At 37.0% G+C, this 8,956-nt stretch overlaps 1 long non-coding RNA gene across 2 annotated transcripts in view; it reads left to right on the forward strand.

Moving 5' to 3' along the window:
* The window catches only part of LOC135443220 (uncharacterized), an 80,029-nt gene extending 71,383 nt beyond the window's left edge, over nt 1-8,646 (forward strand). Inside the window, exons 5-6 of one of the 2 annotated variants that reach the window (XR_010438897.1) lie at nt 2,981-3,098; nt 7,220-8,646. This is a non-coding gene — a long non-coding RNA (uncharacterized LOC135443220). Of the gene's footprint in view, nt 1-2,980; nt 3,099-3,728; nt 3,863-7,219 lie in introns of those variants that run through there. The other variant, XR_010438895.1, reaches the window with a different exon arrangement.
* Nucleotides 8,647-8,956: the final 310 nt, after the last annotated feature.

Raw genomic sequence — 8,956 nt, forward strand, 5'->3', positions numbered from 1 at the left:
TGTGTCTGTCCAGGCTGAGGGTGGTGAGGAGTGGTGTCCCTCAGAACTCCTTGATGTCCTTATCAGTGACACAGTGATACCCAGTGAAGCCCAGCAGGTTTGCAGGTGACTCCAAGCTGAAAAGTGCAGTTGGCACCAGAGAAGGAAGAGATTTCATGGTTTCCCATTAAATTATTAGTATAGGGCATTACCAGCAGTAAAGCTCTGGTAGATAGAAAGCTCCACAGCTGCACATCCCCAACCATGGCCAGGGACAAGAATGAGCATGTATTACTGAATACACGTTTACCTGATCACCTGGATTGGAGAATTTGTACCACCGCAGTGAGTAAAATACAGTCCAAACCCAAAGATTTACCGTGCTTTGCAAAGCTAACTTTGGAAAAATTAATATGGAAGCTAGAAATTATTACATGAATTATTGGAGCCATGAATGCAGGACTCAACAGTTTTCTGTTGCACCACTGAATCTGCAGGAAGGAAACAAGCAGACGGCAGTGGGAGAATGTGTTCCAGAGCCAACATTTATCATGCTGATAAACTACAGGCTACACCTCCATCTCATCCAGAGTAGGCTCTTCTTGTTGTGGTCATCTATAGATATTGGACAACATTAACATTCAGGAAAATGAATGTAGTGAGATTGTTATTTCATGTGATGATTTTATGTAATGTGAATTTTTGTTGTTGTTTCATCACCTGTGAACTGTCTGGGGTGTATATGATATGCCTGAACAGGCTTGCATTTTGGAAACAAAGTCGAAAGTCTCTATTAAGACTGCCAGTTACAAAATAAAATTCCTGTAAAAACATTATTGAAAATAACGAAACTTTATGATATAAAATCTAAGTGATTTTTCCGTTAGAAAAGGATACAAAATGGACAAGACAGATCTAACAGGCAAGGTTAGAACATAGCTAAGTAGACTTTCCTCATTAAAATAAAATTACAACCACAAAACTCCTGCAAATTAACTAGCATAAATGATTTCTGGAACCTCTTTTCTCTGCTGGCAGATGATAGTGATTATACTAATTACAGTTATATTTTCTGCAGAAGTTTACGAATAATGCATGAAATTGAAATACTGTTTCAGGTTTTGTTTGTCAGATGTTAAAATTACAGAGACCAAGACTTTATGTGAACTTTTTTGAGAGCAGTAATCTCAGGAAATGGGCAATCCAAGTTCAGCATTGTTTTGGCATTACATCCCTTTGCAGTAAAATGCTGAACAGATGTATCTGATAGCAGTTGTAACCTATTCAGAAGGAAGCCTGCCAGTGCTAACCTACCACTGGTAGAAAGCAATAAAATGTCTCTGGAACCTGCTCACTGCATATGGTTTGCCCGAGGTTACTGTCTTGCCTTTCTTACAATGTTACCCAATAAATCACAGAAAATATGGATTTGTTTTGAACTTAAATAAGACAAGGAAAAAAAAAACCAAAAAAACCAAAGAGTAGACTGTGAAGATTGTTGGATATTTTCCTTTCAGACATGAAATCAGCTATTTATAAGACTAAACTATTTTAAAAATACTTAAAATAATGTCACTAAAATGTTTTTTTTTCTTGCTTAATATACTTAATTTCTTTTCAGAGAGAAATGCTATTGCAACCTACCCTTATACAACATCTGTTGTGTTAATTATCAATATTTTACTAAGCCCTCAATTTCCTTGCTCAAACATGATTCTTTGAAACATCACAAGAAACAATGGATTTAGGAGTATATCACTTGGGGATTTGATGTACTGTTCAACTCAGATTCCTTCTTTCTGGCCAGATGGAGTTCATAAGAAGTTGTGGGGGAGGAAGTCTCTAAACTATTGCCAAAAATCTTTACTGCACATGCAAGATTTGCAAAGATGGTGAAAGAGCAGGTTATCCAACCAAGCAGCAGCCTGTAGGGAGAAAAAGCATAGGTTTTACATATAAATCAGTTTTGGCCTTAATGCAAAATCAAAGGTAACTCTGCTTCAGACTGGAGAGAGCCTGTACTCATATTCTGCAGCTGCTATTTGAAATGAGCCATTTGCTTAATCTGTGCCCATATCAGTTTCCACAAGGGCAGTACTTAAAACAGATAAAGAGTTGGAGTCTTCCTATGATATGAATCAAAGAATACGACTTAGAAAGATAAAACCAGGAAGAGATAAACAGTCACAAATTCTGCACGTTTGGTTTTAAATTACTTACATTTGGAGGGAAAAAAAAAAAGTATATTTTCAGTTACCTAAGGTGGATTTTGTATCATCTGCATCGGAGCCTGGAACCTTGACCTGCCTTTAAGACAGAAGAGATGAGCTGCCACCTTTAGTAAGCCAGCTGAGTGGTTTTGATGATTTCTGTGCATGAGAGCTGCTAATGTTTGTGTTTTTTCCACTGATGCTCCAGGCAGCCCGAGATGCAGGTTCAGTTTGCACTGCCCAGTATCATCCATCCCCCTTGACCACGTGTACGTCATGGTGCAGAGTTTACACTGGAGAGAGAATGCACCTCGTTGTTTTAATTTATTTCTGCACTCACTCTGCTCCTGATCCTCTTCTGAGAGTGTAAATTGTGCTGGAATTCAGCAGCCAGGAGCCAGGCAAATGGCATGTGTGTTCATTTGTGTAATGAGGTGATTTACGGAGAGACGCATCTTTGGCTCTAGGTGTGCTCGGGGTAGGTGAGCCCTGGACCATCCTGTTAAACTTCCCTGCTTGTTAGGCACACCTTGTGTGGAGGAGTCCTTTGCATGTGCAGAGATTTGATATGAATCTCTTTGACCTTAAGGCAAATTCATACTTTTCCCCCAGGAAATACATTAATTTATAGCACAATATCTCATGTAGTAGGACACTGTTTAAAATATGTATAACATTCTTTAGGCATTCAGAAAATGTTTATTTAAAGAGGATTGACTATCTAAATAAATTTAGGGAAAATATGAATTTATCAAATGCTACAATTAAGGTTCTTTTGCTTTTCTTGGCAGCTCTTCCCGAGGAACGAAATTTTTGCTCTTTTGGAACAATGAGCCTCATTCCTAGGAGTCATAAATCAAGCCAAAGTAGCCTGAGGGATTTATACCAGAGAATGATCTGCAGCACCAGGTAAAATTATTCCCAAAGGAAGATTCTTGGTGTAATTCCAATGAATTCACTGAATAAATGTGTCCCTTTAATCATATATGAAATAATCCTGCTTCCTCACATGCGATGTCACTGGCTTGCAAAAGAGATTTCTAATATGCTATTTCCTTTCTATTCACTGGCTGAATTAAATCTAATAACATCCCTTCAGCTGATTTCCTTCTCTTACACAGACAATATCATTATTTGTTACTTTATACTACTTTTAGAATGGAAAGTAAATATTTTGACAGTAAATAAGGATTAGGTTGCCTCCGTATGCTTAAAATCTTTACGAGATTTTATTAGGAAATATATATACCTGTACCAAAGAGTAGTAAATGCAGTCTGTAGTGTAGCTCAACAAAGTTATGTTCTTTATCTTTTAAATTATCATCACTGTGTGTTAACCTAGTATCTACAAAGAGGTTGGAAAACCACAAGCCTTTGGAACAAAATAGGATGTTAAGATATATGTTAGGAATTAATTGGGTTTTTCTTTTTTTAGTTCTCTGAAGGAAGGAAATAGAATATATTATAAACACATTCTTCAATTTTTGTAGTGCTGGAAACTGCTAATGTTGTTTAGAAACATTTCTTCTGCCTCTGCAGCTTTGAATTGTTGCAACAGGAATAGTTTATGCCTGAAAGTTATTTATACAAAGAAACTGAGGCCCAAGCAGAGCATTTACTGTCGTATGTCAAACTCCACATCCACAGAGACTTTTACTGTCACCTATTTGTCCTGCATCAAAAAGTAAAATTATATCATATTATAATAAAATATTGTATATAATAAAATAAATAATATATTATTTGTGTATAATAAAAATGTCATATTATATATAATATAATCGTATTATAATAAAATTATAATATGATGCAGATACAATAAGTAACAATTATGATAAAGAAAAATGATTTCTCCAACAAAATAGATGTTGCTGCTTTCTCCTTGAGATTTATTTTGACCAAGTGTAGTTTATAAATTAAATACCTGTGTTTGAAAACTGAAAATGTTTATTTTCACAGTTTATTTACTAAACTACAGTTTAGTAGGAAATTGAAATTTACTGTTAACTTTCATTTGAAGAAAACATGCAAAGACAATGCAAGACATGGACAACTTAAAACTCATGAAGGCTTTTTCCAAAGCTATTTTCAAAAGGTTCTGATTTTATTCTTGATTCTCATTTCAGTTAAAGAGTAATATACAATTAAACTCACCCAATGTTTAAGGAGCATGAAGGTTGTGACACAAACTGACAACAGACAGCAAATTCAAAGTTAGGCTATAACTCTGGTTTTAAGTCACGTAATGGAAAAAGAGAGCATTATAGACAGAGTGTCAGCCTTAGGTTTCAATTTCCTGGCTTTTGTCAGTTTATGTCACAACGTTAATTATGTTTAACATAACTTTTCAATTTAATTTCCTTGTCTGTTTTCCTGTAACAACTTATTGTTGCTGTTCTTGTTACAGGGGAAAATAAATTTCATTACAATTAAGAAGGCACATGTTGTTTACCAGAATCATTATCCTTTTTTTTCCCCTTTAAGTTATGCTGGTTTTGACTGGGAATGGGTTACTTTTCCTCATAGTAGCTGTGTTTTTAAATTTGTGCTGGAAACAGCATTGATAACACAGGGATGTTTTACTTTTTGCGGAGCACAGCTTGCACAGTCAAAGCCTTTTCTGCCTTTTAAGCCACTCACCAGTGAATGGACTGGGGGTGCACAAAGAGTTTGGAGGGACAGAGTTGGGACAGCAGACCCCAACAGGCCCAAGAAATATCCCATACCAATTTTTATGTATCTTGTTATTGGTAATTTAGAATTTCTATGATGAATTTGTTTTACCTACCTATAGAAGATAGACGTCAATGTATTTTTACAAAATCCATTTGCATAATAAAAAAGGCGTTGAAGTAATTTGCACTAAAATTATTTACTTATTAAAACTAAAAAAAATTGCAACCTACCACAATTTTAAGGCCATAATAGGTATTCTGGATCAGGAAAATTATAGTTTCTCAGGTGTTATGTGGGCTTATAATGAGTGAGCCGTGCTTTGCAACATAGAATTTAAGGGTTCCAGTCAACACAATTCTCATTACAAAAGACAGAAAATTGAGTCGTGCCTTGCAGTACCTGCTGCAGTCCCTGTGGATGTTGATGTTGAATTTATAGAAGAAAATTGTTGTTTTGTGAATTGGTATTAGTAGGGGAAGATACTTCCACACAGCTGACACAATTTCATCCTGCACATTGTTAATTTCTCTGTTCATTTCCGTATTTCAATGGGAAAAACAATCATTAATTTTAGAGTGCTTTTCATTACCAAAAAATAGATTTACTTATTTATGTCTTTATTTAAATTATGCAGTACCATAAGGATATTTGATTAAGAGCAATTGATTTTTACCTAGAGAGGAAGTCCCTAGGTGCTGGATATAAATCTAATCTCACTCTTTGAAGTTTTATATCTACCTTGGATCTGAAGTCTTGTATCACAATATCCTTGGAAACCTGAATGCAACACATTGACTTTCAAAGCACTTATTCCCAGCTGCAGGATCTTCAGGAGCTTATGTTTGGTGTGACTGATGAGAAAGAAGCCTTCAGATGTGAATTTTAACAGTGAAATTAGAATGGGAGTCTTTTAGGTGTCTAAAACATAAATTTCCAAACAATAAAAATTGATAACAGTCGTCTTTCTTTTCAGTTCAATATTTTGTTACAACTCAATGGGACTTTGCTATTTTAGTTCCTGAATCTGGACAGGACAAGGCTGCGTTCTTTGAGGAACAACAGATTTTGGATTGTGTGTCTTGGTTGGTGATTTTGCTCCCTGCTAAATATTCATGCCTGTTTTTGCTCCCTCTGCTCAGGATGAAAATTCATCAAGTCTCAGTGGCTTGAAAATAAGTCAAATGTAGATGGCCAGCTTTTTCTCCACTATGGCTTTTAGTAATAAATTTGGGAATTTTAAAGTAACAGACAATTTCAGGTGTGTGTGCACTGCAAAACTTTAAGTTGTGGTTTTGGTAGCTTGCAGTCCATTAAACAGGCAGGAAATCCCTTCCAACTGTGTGCATAGATTTCTTAGCAAATCAGGAACAGATATGTAGAACATTAAAAGTAAATTACTTAAATTACTTTAGTTGGTCCAAGTTTGATTTTTTCCTCACACAACTGGCAAAAAAAACCCCCATGGAATAAACTGAACTTGCAGATGTTGGAAACAGTCTGTTTTCTATGAGAGGTCATCCAGCTTAATTAGTCTCTTTACTATTAAATACATTTCAGCATATATGTTTTTAATGGCTAAAGTGTTACTGAGTTTCAAAAACATTTTGTCTATTCTAAATTAATGTTTGCGTTTTGATAATGTCTTGTGGTTTTACTCAGTCTCAGTTTAGTGAAAGAGTTTGGGATGAATAACATGCAGGTTAAGATCCCCTCTAGATTTACTACTGGGACATGAACAAATGGCCTCTTAAGTCAAAGGAATTTTTTCTGTAGAACACAGTGTGCTTCTGCCCACATCTAAATTAATTTTTTGTGTGATGTTCTTCCCTATTTTTTTTTGCATACACCAGCGTAACTTGATGTCACAGTTTCAGGTTGAGTTTTTTACTCGTTTTTTAGTTGTTTTACCTTCTCACATACATTGCCACTTAGATTAATTTCCTTGTGTCTGTAGCATTTTTATTTCTGGTTGCTTTTAAGTGGTCCCAGCAATATAAGATAGTCATAAGAAAAAGCATGACTTTTATAGGGAATAAAAATTTGACTATTAAGTTTATGCGAATGTATCATTACATAAAAAAAATTAAATTTTTCTTTTTTTATAACTGATAATAAAGGTCTCTGATGAGCTGTTAAAGTACTGGTGTGAAAAACTCCTTCTTAGTAACCACTGTACAGTATTTTCTAGAGAGCTATTCACTGAAACAGCCGTTTTTATACTTTATCTGCTGATTTTGAATGTTGCCTTTTTCAGTAACCTCGGACCTATATGTTTAAAAATTAAACATTTTCTATAAATGTTTTAGAATGTGATTTCACATGTTCTAGACTAAAATGCGTACTTTATTTTACAGTTTCTTTTTATTATCAAGTTAGAGCCATGGATCAGAAGAGGAAGCTGCGCCAGTTGACTGTTCTATTTTATCCACCAGCCTTTCTCCTTATTAGTCTTTAGAAATTCCTTATTTACCACATGCAGCAGGACTGAGCTCCCACAATAAAAGCTGCAGCTGTTTCTGCTTTTTTTTCTTTCTCCTTTTGCCTTCTGCTAGCTATGTCCCAAACACAGCCAACAATGGTCTGTCCACCCAGGGAACCAACATCAAAAGTCTCTTTTGTTTTAGCACATTCCTCCTTTGCTGCCCCAGCTTTCATGGCATTTGTGGCACGCCAGCAGCAGTTGTGAGGAAGACTGTGGGCCATAATCTCTCATTAATTCTCCTGACCAGAAGCTCTCTGGGGTGGCTCCAGCCTCCGGTGCCAGCAGCACCAGCTGGCCCAGCATCCCTGTGGGAGGGAGTCTGCCCTTTTGCCACTGCTTTTATGGAGCTGCTGTTGGGCCAGGAGGTCCTGAGGAGTCCCAAGCTGTCCTGATGCATTGACTGGAAGGAGGGAGAGATGTTGGCTCCCACTGGGCATTTGGTGGCACAGAACCTTCCAGAGGTTCATGGCTGTGATTCATGTCAATTCATGTCAAATCCTTGCTGTGGTTTGACACTGGGAGGACCCCAGCCACTGCTGTCTGTTTGTAGAGGTGCTGCTGTTGATCAGGTTCTGGTTAGAATCCAAGAATCATTACAGTTGGAAAAACCCTCCAAGATGACCAAGTCCAACCTTTATCTGGACACCAACACATGAACTAAACCATAGCACCAAGTGCTGCACTGAGAAATTTCTCCAACACTTGCAGGGATTATGATTCCACCACCTCCCTAGGCAGCCCCTTACAATTCTCGACTTGGTGGACTGCAGGTAAATTTCTCATATAAATAAGAAAATGGCTGTGGCTGCACACTCCTTCTTGTGATTTAACATTGAGAGGACACCAACCACTGCTGTCTGTTTGTAGAGGTGCTGCTGTTCATCAGGTTCTGGTTAGAATCCAAGAATCATTATGGTTGGAAAAAACCTCCAAGATGACCCAGTCCAACCTTTGGCTGAGCACCAACATATGAACTAAACCACAGCACCAAGAGCTGCACTGAGAAATTTCTCCAACACTTGCAGGGATTATGACTCCACCACCTCCCTGGGCAGCAATTGAAGAAATTACAATTCTTGATTTGGTGGACTGCAGGTAAATTCCTGATATAAAATTTCCAGGTATAAACAAGAAAACAATGAAAAAGACCTGGGCTCAGTACTCAGGAGAGGCCACCCAGTGGTTGCTGTTCTTCTGTGTAGTGTTCCCTGTTTTGTAGTGACAACAAAAGGAATTTCTAAAGCCTGTCTTCCCTTTGACGACCTAAGAATGAATTATTAAAACAACGCTTTGTGAACCACACATTCTGTCTCACATGTATATTGTCTCAAGATGATCAGCCTTTCTGTATTGTGACATGAGAAGGAGAAGCTGCTTTGATTTTGGAGAAAATGCAAATTACCAAAAAAAAAAAAAAGGAAAGAACAAGCTGGCACTCTTTGTTGTATAGACAGCAATTCCAAGAGACAAATTAAGCTGTTTTCTACTTCTGCAACCTTGATGTGCCAAATAAATGGCTTTGCCATCACACCTTCTGCTTGTGGTTTAACCCCAGACAAAACCACACGCTCCACATTGGTTTGGGGGAAAAAGTCAAGAGGATAAAAGT

Source organism: Zonotrichia leucophrys, chromosome 1, assembly GCF_028769735.1.
Source record: "Zonotrichia leucophrys gambelii isolate GWCS_2022_RI chromosome 1, RI_Zleu_2.0, whole genome shotgun sequence".
Classification (NCBI taxonomy): Eukaryota; Metazoa; Chordata; class Aves; order Passeriformes; family Passerellidae; genus Zonotrichia; species Zonotrichia leucophrys.